Genomic DNA, 17059 nt, shown 5'->3' on the forward strand with positions numbered 1-17059 from the left:
TAATTTTTGCTCTCATCCGTCATATTTGATGGGGTAAACGATTCTATATTTGTTATTGCTTTATATGAAATCGAAACTGATTTCGTCACATGGTATTCTTTGGACTCATGCCTATTTGTTACTGCTTACGAATCCGTGTGTGAACTGTTCGATGTAAATGCACTGTATAGAGGCCACCGAAATTTTCACTGACTTCTCCTAAAATGTACTTTACCACTTGTTAGTAACGTGTGAAAATACTTGGTAGCTACTGCCGCATTTTTAGTAATTGCAAAGAAAAATGCTCTAGTCATCAAGGCTAGCCTGGTCATCTACATCCATACTCTGCAAGATACTGTGAAATGCATGGCAGGCAGTGGCAAGAAGCAACACCATTACGTGCTCATTCCATGGCAAGATACAATAAAGCTCAACAGCCCCGGATCAACACTATTTCCCAAAAACTTTATAGTGGCGCCTCTCTCTCTCTCTCTCTCTCTCTCTCTCTCTCTCTCTCCTCCCTCTCCCTCTTCCCCTTTCCAACTCGAGCGTTTGAGATAGGCTGTCAGAGATTTAAAAACTGATACATAAAACATATGTGCGAGGAAATGTAAGATGTTATTTGCCAAAGTGCAGTGCCACGCCTCTTCAGGCATTCTTCTATCGCACGTCATTACACTTCGCTCTGTGGAATACAAACGTGTATATTTTGTAATGGAAGCATCCAACATATACTTCTGAAAGTGGAAATAAAAATGGCCTGTGGTGCCTCTCCTACTCCCAGTCGGCCGGTTTGGGAACCTACACCCTTAAAAAAAAGTTCGCAGCTAGTACTTGATGTGATTAGATGTGACCAGAAGAATAAGAACACTTCAGAAGATATGCAGTCTTTATTATCTATTACCTAATAACTTTCTCTTTTGTACGGCATAAAATTAAGTATAGATAACATAAGCAGTACAGACAAGAGACAAGCAAGACCAAAGTTAGTGAAACATTTTGCTACGTGAAAAATCAAAATGTTTAATAATGAAAAAGCTGTTAATACGAATAGTACTCAAGACTGGTATGGTTTCTCGATTTTATTATGTCTATTTTGTCGATGTCCGCTAGATAAAACGAAATTGGTCGTTCCAATATTGCAGCAATTGTAACAGGCCAAATAAGTGAGACTCTTGGGGTAAATGGTCATTTCATCTACCACATTTACATAAATAACATTCACGAAGTACCAATATCAAATGCCTATTACTTCTATTACAAGCAAAATGTTTTATATTAGGAAATAGTTTCACATTTCTTCCACACGCTCCAATTTCTCAAGCATTTGATCGAAACGTAGTAGTACGAAATTTTTATGTAAGTCTGGAACCGTCATATTCTTCCATTTAACCTGAGTTTATCCTCCGGTTAGGAGTTATAATATGTTCGCGTAGTTCCGAAAATAGAATCAAACGGCTGCTAACCGGGGACAGTACAACTGGCCCTTAGTAGTCTAGCGATCTGGCAAAAATTTTCTGTTAAAATTTCATTTTCTTGGATACACCGAGAAGATATGTAACCTTTCTTACCTGTTATTCCTATTAGTCGTTTATTTCCACTCTGGTAATCTGAATCTATGGATTTCGCTAATAGCTACAACAACGCTTATCATTCGCAAACTCGACCAACCACAAACACGGAACGATTGGCATTTACCAGTTCGGGTTTATTCCGCTCAGCTCTTACAGCTCTCCACCTTTTGTCTGCGGGAAAGTTCTATTTTTTGATACGACGGGGATTCCCCTGGGAGACATCACGTACACTATCCACGCATTAAAAAAGTCTGTTTCCTTCAGAAATCAAATTAGAATGTGTTGAAAAATCTACTGGGATGAGTTTCAAAATCATGTGAGTAATCTGTAGACCAATGTGCGCTGGATACTCAAAAACCTGCTAACAAGGAGATCGCCATTAAATGCAAGAAAGCACAGAAAACGGATGCAAACAAAAGTAACAAAATACGAACAATAGAATAACGATGCATTTAAATCAAGCAGTTCACACACAGATTCGTAAGCAGTAACAGATACACTTAGGTCCGCAGAATACCATGGAACGAAAGCACCATCTATTTTATACGAAACAAAAATTTGGAATCATTTATCACACCAAATTTACGGATGCGAGAACGCAATCGGAATACGAGTAACACAACGCAATTCGAAGAGTGCAATGCACACGAGAAGTCTTAATTACTGGCGCACTATGATGAATCCAACTTCTGTTAACTATGAAACAAAAACAAACATGGAAGACAACAAATTAGCCAATAAGATAGCTAGGTAATGGACTGAAACTTGCAGTGCTCCAAGTGACGTGGCAGCAAACCAAGGGCGTGTTACCAGATGTCACTATATTAGCTTCACCCCTGTTGTAGAACTGATGGCTCTGAGCTGCGACACAGTATTTATAAGCACCGCGTATTGCGATTACAGCGCCATCTGTTAGCAGATTTTCGAACTATTTGGTAACTTTTGTATAAGATGCTTACAGCGACCGCTCACAATATACCGTTTATTGCACTCGTCTATCAATCTTCAACGTTCAAGATATTTAATTTTGAAATCAGGGGCGCCTTGTATGTACTCCTACACTAAAGACAAAAGTGAGCTTGGTTAAAGAAACATTCGGTCTGTAGTGTGTATTCCAATATCACAGACTAGGCGTGGCGCACAGCCCTTGAAAAACCAAAACGGGGAATTTCATGAGAATTTAAAACAGATGTACCACGTGCTGATTGATTGGCAGCTCTGGTTTTATTAAGAAACATAGATCCTCTCATCATGCGTCACAGCATTTCATATCAATAGACCTTTCAATCTGCATCTCGAGAGGAACGTGGCGCGAGCGTCTCCAGAGGAGGCATTAAAATCTGTAGAACCAACAAGCATCTGCCGATAAGGAGCTTAGCTAACTGTCGTGTAATTAAGTATTAAAAATTGCGCCTGGCTCACACATTTCCCTAATAGAACAGTTTCATGTTTGATTCTAAGTTACGATCATTCCTCCCGCATCAGTAATGTGCTACTCTGTATTGCAGTCTATTTGACATGTTTGTTTAGTTTTTAACTGCCTAAACAATCACAAAAATTAACATTAAATACATGTTTGCTTTTGTGGGCTCAAGTCCACAGAGACAGTTTAAACGAATAATGTCTATTTTTAACCGCAGATGCAAAATTTACAATATTCTACGTGTTAAACCTAACATTATAGAATCTGACCTCGCCCCTGCCCCCTCCAAAAAAGAAATCCGTGCAATATAATAATTTTCTCCGATCGTCGTGACCAATAAAACGTGACATCGCACCGTGTTTTTCGCAACCAATAGTTCTTGCTACTCTCACGCTGCACGTTAGAGAACTTCTTACTCTCCAACTCTAGAAAAATGTTAAACTTCGTGGAAACTTCTGACACGTTTATCAGAATGTATGTCAGTTCTAATGGACATAACGATCGGAGAATTGGAATCATACGCTGTGGCGCAGACAGAAGTATTTCTAATCTAGACTAACATCTGAAATCTGCTGTCACAAATTCTTAAAACAACGACTCCTCTCTGGGCAATAATGGCAAGCATTACAAGTAAAATTACAGTTTTATCTCGTTCAAAAGGGTTTGGACGATGGCTTATTGCCTGTGGGAGTTCTCCCTTGCGGATTTTCCCAGAACTCGCAATGAGTCCCTTCAGCGTGCCAGTGAAGGAGACTGAACTCTAGTTCCGGAGACGCCCTTCTCGCCACTGCGGTGCAACTGCCGCGTCCGGCAGTTACCTTAATTCTTAACGTTGCGTGAGGCAGAAGCTACTTGCTGCTCTATGTCGACGCGATACTGCATTTTTATAAAAAGAAAACTGCTATAGTAAGAGGGGAAGACTTGTGCATTGATGAAGACGAAGTAAGAGGTAGTCAACTGAGAAATCAGAACCTTCGAGAACACCTCGATTCCAGGTGTTAATGAGAAATTACGTCGGATGTTCGAATAATATGCCCAAGAAGATGGCTCTGAGCACTGTGGGACTTAACATATGTGGTCATTAGCCCCCTAGAACTTAGAACTACTTAAGCCTAACTAACCCAAGGACGTCACACACATCCATGCCCGAGGCAGGATTCGAAGCTGCGACCGTCGCGGTCATGCGGTTCCAGACTGAAGCGCCTAGAACCGCACAGCCACACCGGCCGGCGCGCCCCAGAAAAGAGACTACACTTTTCGGTTCTCGGATCTAGTCGGCAGTTCTAGAGACAAAAACAACAACAGTTGTTGCTTATTCTCCGTTCCCGGGTTTGTAATCTTTTGTTCCCAGCCGTCTCTTACTATGGTAATTCGAACAACGCTAATCGAAGAAAAAAATTAGTTTTACCAGAGAAATGCCGTGTTATCCGATAAATTTAAATTCAGAAAAAGGGTTAATTTTGATTCATTTCTATGAAAATTCACCTAGAGGCACAGCAGAACGCAAAATCTCACATTATGGACGGACACACACAAAGACAGGCAAACACTGAAGGGTAGGAATCTTTTTAACTGCCGGCAATTCAAACTTACGGCTAATAATGCTACCCCGTAGCGAAATGGTACCAAGTGATGGAAAGGAACATCAGGTTCACACCTAGCGGCCTCATTTAGCATATTGAAGATGTAGATGTTATTCCGGCAGACATTGAGGGAACAGGGCGCAACGAACTGCACATAATGGCACACTTTGGGGACAAACTATGCCGAGTGTCTATCCGAGGTAGTCATTAGATCAGTCCAGCGAGTGGCAGAAAAGGTTGAGAATACCAGCCTTGCTCAGTGTTTTAACGGGGCTCACGGTATGCAGCATTGTCTCCATAACAGATCGTGGACCCTCGTTCTCAGTCGAATGGAAGCCTTGAACCAGAGACTTCGCGAGTTCTGTGACAAGCTAGGCTACGACTTCTTAGACTTGCGCCATAGGGTTGAGAACTTTAGTGTACCTCTAAATGTGTCAGGTGTGCACTATAATGAGGCTGTTGTGGATTTTTATGTCATCCAGTATTAGGAAGGCTGGGGGAGCTGTGAATACCGTGCAGTCAACACACAGACACTTCACTATCAGAAGGGAGAGACACGTTACAGGGAGTAAAGTCTAGAGACATCCCCTCACAAACAGCTACAGCCTCCAAAGTCACATTGAGTGGCACACATTTGCTGTAGACAAACTCCAGAACCTATGTCCAGACATCCCCTGATACCCTTTCCTAGTCAGCACGATTGTAATATAGCCCAAACAGCCGTGGTGGATAGGGGGTCGGCATTGCACAGAACCAAATTTCCTTGAGTGTGATACATAAAGCAGGGACACGAATAAGAGGTCATAGCTCATACAGGTGGCGGAAAAAAACCGCTACATTTACACTGGAGGATCACACTATCAGTATCCTGTGGGGATGTGAAAGGACCAAAGAGGCAGGTCATGCTTGAGAGCCACCTGTTGCGAGGCTATGGTGTCAATACAAATTGTTTCTGGATCAAGGTGTGTGGGCACCAGGGCCACACCAGAAACGCCATATTAGATGCAGAGGTGGGACATGGGGGTCCTTGTGTCACAGAGGCCACGAGAATCCCCTTTTTCTTCGAGGACTACTCTTTGTTCTCGTCCTTACATGATTTCAATGTCTTCAAGGTCTTGTTTGCCCAGGTTTCGGGGACCAGGAGGGAGATAAAGTCCTAAGACCCACGACCTGCGGCTCATTCAACCACTGGCTGGCATATGGTTGCAGATCAGCAGATTCCTAGGAAGTGAGCGTCTGAAGAGATGACTTCCTGGTAATAGATGACAGAGGATGGCTTTTATTCTCTGTCTGGGGGTTGGAGACAGATGTCCCCAATGGGTAGGGAGCCAATTCTCCCAAAGGGGCTGTGGCGTAAGCACTAGGAAGGGGGAGGGGGTAACCGCCAGAGGAGTGCATGTAGTCGAGTGACTCCCAAGACCCGACATAGGAACGAGATGGTGATGATACAGTTACTAGGGAGGATAATTTCGTTATAGCTGTAATATTCGTTATCATACATATGCGATGCAAACTAACATTTTGTCTTGGCCTCTTGATATGTCAGTCACGAGTCTTATTTACTTGGATTTTCTTTTCCCTTTGGAAGATAGTCTGGTGAACAGTGGAAATGATGCTCCCTACAGTTGACACAGACAAGGGGAGGGGGTCGGGAATATTCGTGATGCAACTGTCATCTACGATACCTACAGGCAGTGCTGGTTTTACAACGTGAAGACGTGCCTTGCATTTGTAGCACTACATGTGAGAGGGAACATAAAGTTTCACATCACATTGATACACAATCACCTTGACCTTTTCAGGCAACGCGCCTGAGTCGCCTTCAGAACCCAAGATTAAGGCCCCAGTGTCCAACCTACTGTTCTTCGGTCCCCACTGGGACACTATCGAAAAAATGCACACCCCATCACTCCGAACTGGCATGTAAATTGTCATCAGTCCATAAAAGCAGATGGTGGAAGATGATACCCTGTATCATATGGAGCCTCCTATGGGGGGGGGGGGGGGTGATAGCTACAGGAATATCGCCCCTCTTGTTACAGGCGCGCGGCACCCATGACAGTGGGAGATGCCGTTTTAATCAGAACTTAACCTTTTTTATTCTGGGAAATTACTGCCACTTCCCAAACTTTTTCTCGAGGTATTCAACACAGGATAATGGCTGTGTAGCAAAAAAGGAATCCCATTGGTCCTAGAACGAACTAAATATTTGGTGGATCATTTCTCCCCTTTTATCTTAGCCCTATGTTCCTCCAAAGGCGTAACCAGTTACGGGAACATTTTGGGGTCATATCTCTGCACAATGTGATACGTTTATTTCAGAAGAGACTGCGGGGGCCTTGCGGGAGAAAGTTTAATTCGCTTCAGTAGAGAGTTATCTGCCATAAAACCAACCACTCCGAACCAGGGCTCTCCCCACAGGCACCACCAGCCACAGCAACGGTTACCTGGCCAGTAAACCGTTGCCCACAGTACCCGTTCTCCCGCCCCATACAGGGGAGCTTCCAGCTTAGGCACCAGCATTATAATACCAGCCTGGTGAGGGGGCTACCACGTTGCAAGTACTTGCCCGTCACTCACAACGGAATGGCTACCGTGAGCTGGATTTTCAGGTGTGTTACCTTTGCCAGAAAGGGAGGATGAAACGATAAAGCACAAAAGCTTGAATAATGTCGCTTTTTGGCAAAATTCCGTGCACGATCCGCACTTACATAAAATGTGAAAGAGAAATAGCAGGTCAAACCAAACAGTGAGGACCATGTAGTTAAGGAAAGTTGTAGAATGCTGAAAGGGAAGAAAGCGAGTGTGCAGAATCTTAAACCAAATCCAAGCATTGTCGGCACCAAAAAGACCATCCAGTCGAAAGGCAGAGGGGAAAGAATAGAAGGCTGCACTTGAAGCACAGATAATGGGTGGGGGCTCGCGAATGGAACTGGAATAAAGCCGTAACTGATACAGTGGGACGTACCCTCTGCCATGCACTTCACAGTGGTTTGGAGAGTAAATGTAGATCCTGAAACCAAGAAATGTTCGAGCACAGTCGGCGAGGTGGTTGAAGACTGGTGCCCGTAGCAGCCACGCTGTACCCCTCGAAGTTTTCCGTTTTCGGTTGTCCAGTTGATTCGCGAAAACGGTTCTCGCTTCCTTCAAGTTCATGATTCAGTCGATCAACACCTCGCAGTCTGACCGCAGCAATACAATACAGTGTCAATAGAGCAGACTTGTTTTACTTAGCTCAAGAGGTGGTTAGAGTTTAACGTCACGTTGACGCCGATCACATTAAAGACAGAGCTTACACAACAGGGAATGATATCTGCCATAGCTACAGATCTGCGGAGATACGCTATCCATATATACACCCACAGTAATATGTTTTGATCGAAAATTACATTAACGTTTAATTTTACTGTGGGATTTTTACATACATATCAGTGTACAAGATTGCCGAAAACGACACCGTCCATCTATTTCAAGACTCAAATTCAGTGAAAAAATACTTCCATTCTTAGGTTCTCGATCGAACTGCATTATCTGCACCTTTTTACTGTGTTGATAAGACCGTATATTTCATATAATCTGTCAAGCATATTCCTGAAAACATGTGTAATGATTAGTTACGTGAAATATACAAGCTGTGAACGTTCATTTACTTTACTTCAGCGCTGTGTAGTGTTTCGGCGTAAATCCAAGTTCTGAGTGCAATAATAAAATTAACTGCATTGACAAAAATTCATGTAGCCTTAACCAATGTGACTACACTTGAATGCAAGAAATCAAACGGGAATACACTATTTGGCACAAACAACCTGAGATTTCCAGTTTGCTAAAATATGCGTAGGATTTTGTGAAAAATAGAGCGGCTAGCTAGTTTAATACCAAGAGACGTCAAACATTTTTAAATCTGAGAATTTCAAGATTATTGCAAAAATAATTGTGATTAGTACTATCAGTAAAGATGTTTTGCGTTTCAAATGTGTGTGTGGACATGATTCTGCTGAAACACTAAAGTGCTGAGGAATTACGTGACAGAGGCAACGAACAATTCAGCCAAGGAGAGATTTTAAATAGTATGGTATTTTATATGGGAGTGTCAGCACATAGTAACAGTTATCGTAAAACTTCGGAACCGCATGTTGTACACTACAATTCAATGGTGAGACTGGTAATAGTTTTATGAGCGTCGGCGTTCCGTTGCCCCACATTTTCGTATAACAGGTCGTCCCAAAACAGATTTTTAATGAGTCAGTACATACAAAAGAGATTTTCGTAGCACACAGGGTTAAATAAGGTAATAAGTTATGGCAGTTTTGCTTTCCTGAGATGTAATGGAATATGATTGTGTGTTCGAGCTGCTTCTATTAGCCAGTCACAGTACAGGAAACGTGACGTCACGCACTTTGTTTCTGCAGTATGTTTCTGTCTGTAGAACAGAACAATGACACTTTGCGCCGATAGCATTTTTATTGTATCTTGAAGTAGTTGTGCCAAACTGATGAGTAGCATAGTCACAGGTCCACGTTATGTTTAGTCTGGTTTTGAATTGAAGATGTCATCGAATATTATCTCTTGGGAAGTTCGGCTGCAGTTACTTCCGTTCTGCTACATGCTGTAGAAGTGAAAGCATCAATACTTATTTAGGGTACTGCTTTCTTACTATATACACCATTTAAACGATTATGCATAACGAAGCATGAACAAAACTATTCCATCACTAAAGGGAGATGACGGAGTGACGCTTGCGTCACTTCTCGTATCCTGTGCTGTGATTGGCTGACGAAAGCGACGAGGGTACACCGTATTGAACTAATTTTCTAAGTCACTGTGGTATGAAGTCCTAATTGTCTTCGAGGAAACTTAAAAAATATATGGAAGTGAAGTTTCCTGATATGTACTGTGACCTCTTAAGGTTCTTAAACACGAAGATTTTCTCAGTGTACATTTATCAGTAATTGAGAAATAACGCACAAACTTGAAATTTCTTTGAAGTGTTCGAAATAAACGCGATACACGACGGTAGCAATTTTGTTTCGAGTCGTCAGTCTTGTCTCGTTTGCTTCGGCTCGCGACGAATTCCGCTCCTGCGCCAACCTTTCCATTACAGTGTAGCATTTGCAACCTAAGTCCTCTTTTCTGGGTGTATTCCAATGCCTGTCTTCCTCTAGAGTTTTTCTGCCTCTAGTACCATGAACGTTATTCCCTGATGCCTTGAGAGATGCTCTATCATCCTATCCCTTCTTGTCTGTGTTTTCCGTATAATCCTTTCCTCGCTGATTCCACGGATAACTTCCTCATTCCTTACCTTATCAGTCCACCTAGTTTACAACGTTCTGATGTAGCACCACACCTTAAATTATTCCATTCTCTTCTGTTCGGATTTTCCCAAATCCTATGTTTCAGTACCATACAATACTGCTCCAAACGTACGTCCTCAAATTTCTTTCTCACATTAACGCCTATGATCGATACTAGTACACTTTTTTCGGCCAGGAATGTCCTTTTTGCCAGTGCTACTCTGCATTTTAGGTCCTTGCTTTGTCCATCATGGATTATTTTGTTGCCTAGGTAGCAGAATTCCTTAATTTAGTCTATTTCCTGGTCCCCAATTCGGATATTACGCTTCTCATTGCTCTCATTTCTGCTACTTCTCATTACTTTCGTCTGTCTTCGTTTTTCTTTCAATCCATGTTCTGTATGCAAAGTGTCCATTTCATTCAGTAGATCCTGTAATTCTTTACTTTCAGTGAGTATAGCACTGTCATCAGCCAACTTATCGTTAGTATCCGTTCACCCTGAATTTTAATCCCACTCTTGAACCTATCTTTATTTCCGTGATTGCTTCTTTGATGTGTAGATTGAACAATAGGGGGGCCAGAGACGACATTCCTGTCCAACCCACTTTTAATCCGAGTACTTCGTTCTTTCTCTTCCATTCTTCTTGTTTCCTCTTGATAGCCATTATATTACAGTGAAGCACCTACCGGTCGAAGACAAACTACTGTATATGAACTACTTGCAAAAGAACAAAACCGTAATGCTTTATTCCAACGAATTTGGCGATACGTCACAAACTGCTTGATATAATAGTCTTGCGAAGGTGGCATTTCGATGTATATCAACGAGAAACTCCAACTCGTGGAGGGAGGTGAATTTTTTCATATTACCACGTTTTATGCGCTGCATTACAGCATTGTTGTATCTAGCGCACCTACCGTGAGGAGCTGCTCCGCTGCGGGACGGATAAAGCAACACTTCTGCAGCCAGAGGTAATTCATTTGTCTGATTTGCAACAAAATCAGACCGTTTTGTGGTACATGGGTTTCACTTTTTGTATGCACCAAACGTCACGCATTACTGGCCACTAATGCTGCTTCGTAAACAAAAAGAAGCAAAACGTGCATGACAAATACAAAGGGTCTTTTACTTAGTTATATTGACGGACATCACCAGGCAAATAATACAGAAACGGCTAAGGAATTCCAAAAAACAAAATTGAATATATCAGGATTTTACTGAAAACATCACTAGTGCTTGTAGACGGTGTTGCACTCTTCAAAAATGCATAAACAAATCCTTTCGACTGTATTTTCTGCGCTACACACATTTGATCAAATAACTATGAAGAAGTATTTGGCATTGTCTGGTTGCATGAAGATATTTCCTTATGGTCGATCAGATTCCTGCGCTGCTATTTGTGCGCACACCCGTTTCGAGATCCTTAAATGTCACTTTATGGTTAACTGTGAAATGCTTTAACTCTTCATTCAAGCATTTGTACGACAGAGCAGTCGGAAATTACTGTCGTTCCTGGGATGGTGTACCCTTTGATGATGAGCAGCACCTTCTTTGTACATCTGGGAACAACTTTGGAAAAACAAATGAAACTGTATGGTTCCAGATACCTCAGACGTCTTTGATGTCTATGTAGACTGAAGCGACGAATGAAAATTCGTACCTGGGGCGGGATTCGAACCCAGGCCTCCTGCTCACTAGGCAGATACGCTAACTACTAAACCACCCTGGCACACTGGCTATGCACAACTGCCTTGACTACCCTAGAACGCCTCCCTTCGCAACCCCAATTACCAGTCACACCTTAGGCAATTTGGTATTCCCCTAAACAGCATTGCAGAGGACCACTAACTATATTGAAATAGCACCTTAGCATCGAATGAAACGGAGGTTCCTGCCCGAAACCCATCCGTCCCTCCAGTCTGCATGTATACATCATAGACGTTTGATATTTGGAAAAGACTCTGGAACCATACCGTTTTATTTGATTAAAGCACGCATGCCCTGGGGTTTCAAGCAGGATCCCCTGTTTCGTTCGATGCTGAGGTGCTAGTCCAATACAGATTGAGAGCCTCTGCAATGCTGCTCGAGTTTAGGGGGAATACCAAATGGGCTGAGGCGTGAATGGGAATTTGGATTGAAAAGCGAGGTGTGCTGGGGTAGCCCGTGCAAAGCCCCTGTGCCAGGGTGGAGTAGTGGTCAGTGCAACTGCCTAGTGAGCAGGAAACAGGTTCGGATCCCAGCCTTTGTACAAGTTTTTAATTCGTTGCTTCAGTCTTCATAAATACGTATTTGAAGAAACAACTGTGGGTTTCTCTTTGGAGTCCTCCAAAAACCCACCCTCTTTTTTTGCCTCTACCGATTTTTTTCTTCCGTACATAATCTCGTCGATCTCCCACGCTGACTATCGCCACCAAATTTCCTACTTTTCTTAAAACATTTCAATGCACACTTCTCTGCGGAAGACTCTGCGATCCATAGCTGTCTTCCCGGATAACTGCAGTTGAACAGTTATAAAAGTTTCCTGATCTTTTCACCTTATACCAAGAAGTTTTCGAATGCTGCAGCTAACTATGATCAGTATTTTTGCACCTTCCATGCATTCCATATGTAGCTTTCGTACAAGTACTAAGGCTCACATCCCCACCCCACTTCGGACACTTCTACGAATGGCTATAAAACAGTGAGACATAACTAAATTGCCTTTGTGTTCCATTAGGACAAGGTCCTTATATGGCTGAAAACAATGGAGTGAAATCTAAATGTCCGCTCAGAATAGAGCGCTTTCTTAGGCCGTTTCGGTATTTCTCTCTGGCTGCTTACAATAATTCTAAGGAGATTAGAGAGAAACTCAGACCAGAAAATTAAAAGGTAGTGTCTGCGAAAATATATTCGCTATACGTAAAATTCTTAAAGAACCCCGTCTCCTTTCGATGTCGTCCGATCAAAAGAAACTGCTCAGCACATACGAAAGGTATTAATGGAACTTCCATTACTACCTATTTATTACTGGCAGTACTGTTACAGATTGAGACACCATACTTCCCTCGATCATGGGTTACGCTACAAGTCTGTCACCACAACTAGTTTTTCCCATTTCACATTCATTAGCTTCACTGACTCACAAAATTGTTTTCTTCTAACCTAGACATCGGGCTACGCTATATGTCAGTCTGTTACCACAGCCTTGTTTTCACATTCGTTGGTTTCGCAAACTCTCAACCAAACTGTTGCCTTCCCACGTAATCTAGTAATCGCTAGCGTACAGGTCATAATGGAAACGCCAAAACATTGTAATAGCAGGAACTTAAAGGCTGTCTACACAACGCGTGTAATTCACCTTTCGGCGGAACAATCATTCAGTACTGTATAAAACTTACGCTCACTGTCTCAAAACAAAAATTCCCGAAATTTAGGCAGATCCCGTAATAACTACAACATAAACGTCAGACTGCGTATATAAATCGACAACGTAAACGTCAAGACATAGTAAAAGTAGAACAAAAAGGGCCGTCCATAAAACGCGAGTAATTTCTACGTGTGTCACTAACACAACATTCCACATTTCAGAATAAGTCATTAGCAACATTTCACAATGCAAATTGCTAGATATCAATAACAGAAACGCCAATATGCCGTAATAGTAAAAACTGAAGAAAGTGTCTAATAGGACAACCTCAAAGTCGGACTTGCTAAATATTATATAAATTTGTAATGATAACTGTTATACGCCCGCATAAATATGCATGACAGTTTACTCGAGAACGCTTTTAACAATTAGGGTACAGTACTTTGATAAGTGAAATGCCGTAAGTTGCAGCCATGTAATAATAGTAGTAAATAAATTAGACCAGGAATGAGACAGGGCGATGGTATATTACCACTATTGTTCAACAGAGTATGAGAGAAAATTGTCGGAGTGGGAAAAACAACTGAAGATAACGGGACCTCAAATAAGTCAGGCTAGGCAGCAAAACCAAAGGACTGATTATATCGCAGTACTTACACATAACACGAACTGAAGTAAAACAAGTAGAGATCTTTAAGAAAAAAAAGGCTAAATGTAATTACATATATTCTCGAGGAAACAATATATGCCCAAGCAGAGAGATGCCCCAAAAAAGATAGGAAAAAGGTAGTGAGATCAAAGGTGTTCATAAATTCACGTATCTTGGGAAGACATAGGTAAATGGAATATAGAAAGCTCATGAACAGAGAAATAAAAGGAATAGAGTATTCTAGAAGAGTGGAAACATCTACAGTTAACCATGACTGTTACGTAATGTGAAACATACTATAATCCTGTCCTCAAACCGGAAATCTTATAAGCATCAAAAATGTTGGCCATTGACTGGAAAAGTGCACAAGAAAATATCAAGAAACTAGATAGAAGAATAATAAAAATCCTAGGGCCCAGTAAGACACGAAGGCTACAGACTGCGGAGTAGACAAGAGACCGGACAGACATCTAACATAGTACACGACATGAATAGTAGACTGAAATTTTACGGGCTTATCAAGAGAATACCGGACACCCGTCAGACCAGACAGATCTTTAACTACACAGAAAGCATTAAGAACTTTAAGCAGATCACCGAGAGAAGACCTGAAATATGCTGGTTCAAAAGACCCATATAGACGACAAAAAAGAAAAAACACACACACACACACACATTCAATTACAAAGTACTTAAGTGGAAAGGGAGCCAAGAGGTCAAGTAATTCAAGACAGGAACAATCGTTATTACCCGTTCGGCGCGTCACTTTTTGGCTCGAATGCGCAGTGGCCTGGGGACAGATAACAGCTTTGCCGCACGAGAGAGCGAGAGCAAATGACGACGTGAAGCGGTGGTGCTGCGCTGCAGTCGACAGCGTCCACGCGTTGCACTGCGCTCGGTAAACGTCGCTGTGACACGGTGTCGCCCTGCCTAACGACTCCATGCCTCCATTATTTACAGATGAATTGCTAAAGGCGACATGTCACTGTTCCTCGATTTATACGCAACTGTACGAGCATTATACTTGAGCTTCCTATGGGCAGCTTAGTCATTTTTTTGCATCGTTTCACGGCATCAGAACTCAAATACGGAAATACCGAAAAACAGCCACAAATCGGTATGCAGGATAGTCAGAAACAGTCTGAAAAGCTCGTAACGGTGTTGCGGGGTAGGTTCTGTTAAGAAATAACTGTATGAAAAAAATTCGACACCTTGCGTTGTTTCCGAGTTAATTGGCATTGAATTTAGCCATTGCTCTCGAAAATTCAAGCGGCCCTCCAGAGACGGTGTTGCCAAAGGTGTTCTTCCTTTGGTTTCCTAAAAGTGGTCAAGAGAGCGATGCAAAAATTGGACATGGGACGAAAGTAAAAATCGAACCCGAACCAAAGGCTGAGCAGCCTCGTGTGCTATCATTCTACGGTATGAGAACAACAGACACTAATTCTATCTCGTGGGCCGCTTGAATTTGCGCGCGCAACGACCTGATAGGCTAACGTCATGTTAGTTAACTCGGAAACGGCACAACGTACCAGTTTTTTTCTTAACAGTTATTTCACAACACAACCTACCCTGCAATACCCTTACAAGGTTTTCAGACTGTTTTTGTCCTCTCTGTATAGGGTGTTCGTGGCCGATTCCCTTCTCGGTGAGACCCCAGTTTGTGTATCACATACGACTTAAATAATGTTTAGTTTAAAATAAGTGCCTCTATACAGATTTCTCTAAAGTTTTCGTAGAACCTAACACTTGACAACATGCAGCAGTTGACGACAAATTATAACACGTGATCATAGTTTTCTGGTGGTACATGGAAACGGGCGCTTGATGCTGAAAGGCAACAGAGAAATCACTTGGGTTGTCCACCACTTAACAAAATCAATATTGCTATCAGTGTTCTTCAGTCGACACGATCTCTGGTAGCATAACAAAGTTCTGTGACTTCGTGACGTTTCCGTTACATAATTTGACCAACTAAAGTACCTAACGGCGTACTAAAAGCGTACTAACAATTTCGACGGAGGAAGTCGTCGATAATTCGAAATTGACAAATCTGACTCGCAATAACTCCGTAATTTACTTACTGAGCTATTAGACGAGGAAAGATTTTTTAAAAAAAATAGGATGCTTTGACAATCATATACGTGCAGCGTGAATTTGCAATAAAACTTGAAGGCATATTGTACTGACTTAAACGGATGAATAAATAAAGGCCTAATGCTAGCTGATCACCGTACTTCTGTCATATACAACGGGTTAAAGTAGGGTGTACGAGATCCTAGTTAGAGCCCTGCTCCTCCCAAATAATACGTCAATGTCTTAACCACTGTGTCACCTCGCTCGGTGTAAATTTGTATGAGGTGTAAAAAGGCAGATTACCTTGTGCTACGTTACTTATGTTACTTATGTGAAATTGAAATAACTCAAAAGTAATTTTACACCTCAGACCGGATTTTACGTGCACAAAAATTTAGCATATGCTTCAGTACCACAACATGAGGTTCACTGAACCCTTCTGATGATAAGGGAGACACTTTACAGCATATTTCTCAATGCTACGTCACTTAATAAACTACGTTTTCGCCTCACAACGGATATTATATGCTTATTTTACGTATACATGTAGGGTAACTTCGAACCTCTGCTTCTCAGAAACGGATTAAGATATCATAAAATTTTCAAGTTGGTCCGAGATCAGGAATCGTGAAAATTTCAGTCGTTTGCTGTATGTAGCCGTCTTGGAATTCGCGGCTCGGTTTTGAGACCCAAAAACCATGTTTTTTAGGTTTTTGTCAAAAAAATATGAATATTCTTGAAAATGGGAAGATGACAGTACTAGATACAGGCCTACAGAATATACCGTTAGAATTCAAGCAATATTATGCGATTAACTGTTATTTAGATTTAGTCTCACTCCGGATTTTACGTGCGTATTTTAAGTGTACAAGTAAGGTAACTTTGAACCTTTGTATCTTGGAAACGGATAAACATATCAAGAAATTTTTCAAGTTTGTTCGAAATGAGGCTCTTAGAAACATATCGTGAAAATTCCAGCCGTTTGTTGTGTAAGCAGTCTTGGTACCCAAAGCACGTTTTTTCTAGTTTTCTCAGGAACCGCCCATTTACTAAATAGTGCCTACGCAAATCTCTTAAGGCTTACAGTAGCTTACATATAATATAGAAAGAAGAAAACTATTTGCTCCATTTGCCTAAGCT

At 41.7% G+C, this 17059-nt stretch overlaps 2 protein-coding genes across 5 annotated transcripts in view; one reads left to right on the forward strand and one right to left on the reverse strand.

The window, feature by feature from the left end:
- The window catches only part of LOC126299500 (innexin inx3), a 66752-nt gene extending 51916 nt beyond the window's left edge, over nt 1-14836 (reverse strand). Inside the window, exon 1 of the mRNA XM_049991448.1 lies at nt 14597-14836. The gene's annotated coding sequence lies outside the window, so the exon portion shown is untranslated. The remainder of the gene's footprint in view (nt 1-14596) is intronic.
- Nucleotides 1-17059, forward strand: part of LOC126299499 (dedicator of cytokinesis protein 3) — a 951484-nt gene that overhangs the window by 674686 nt on the left and 259739 nt on the right. The window lies entirely within an intron of this gene.

The sequence above is a fragment of the Schistocerca gregaria genome, chromosome X (assembly GCF_023897955.1).
Source record: "Schistocerca gregaria isolate iqSchGreg1 chromosome X, iqSchGreg1.2, whole genome shotgun sequence".
In the NCBI taxonomy this organism is placed as follows: Eukaryota; Metazoa; Arthropoda; class Insecta; order Orthoptera; family Acrididae; genus Schistocerca; species Schistocerca gregaria.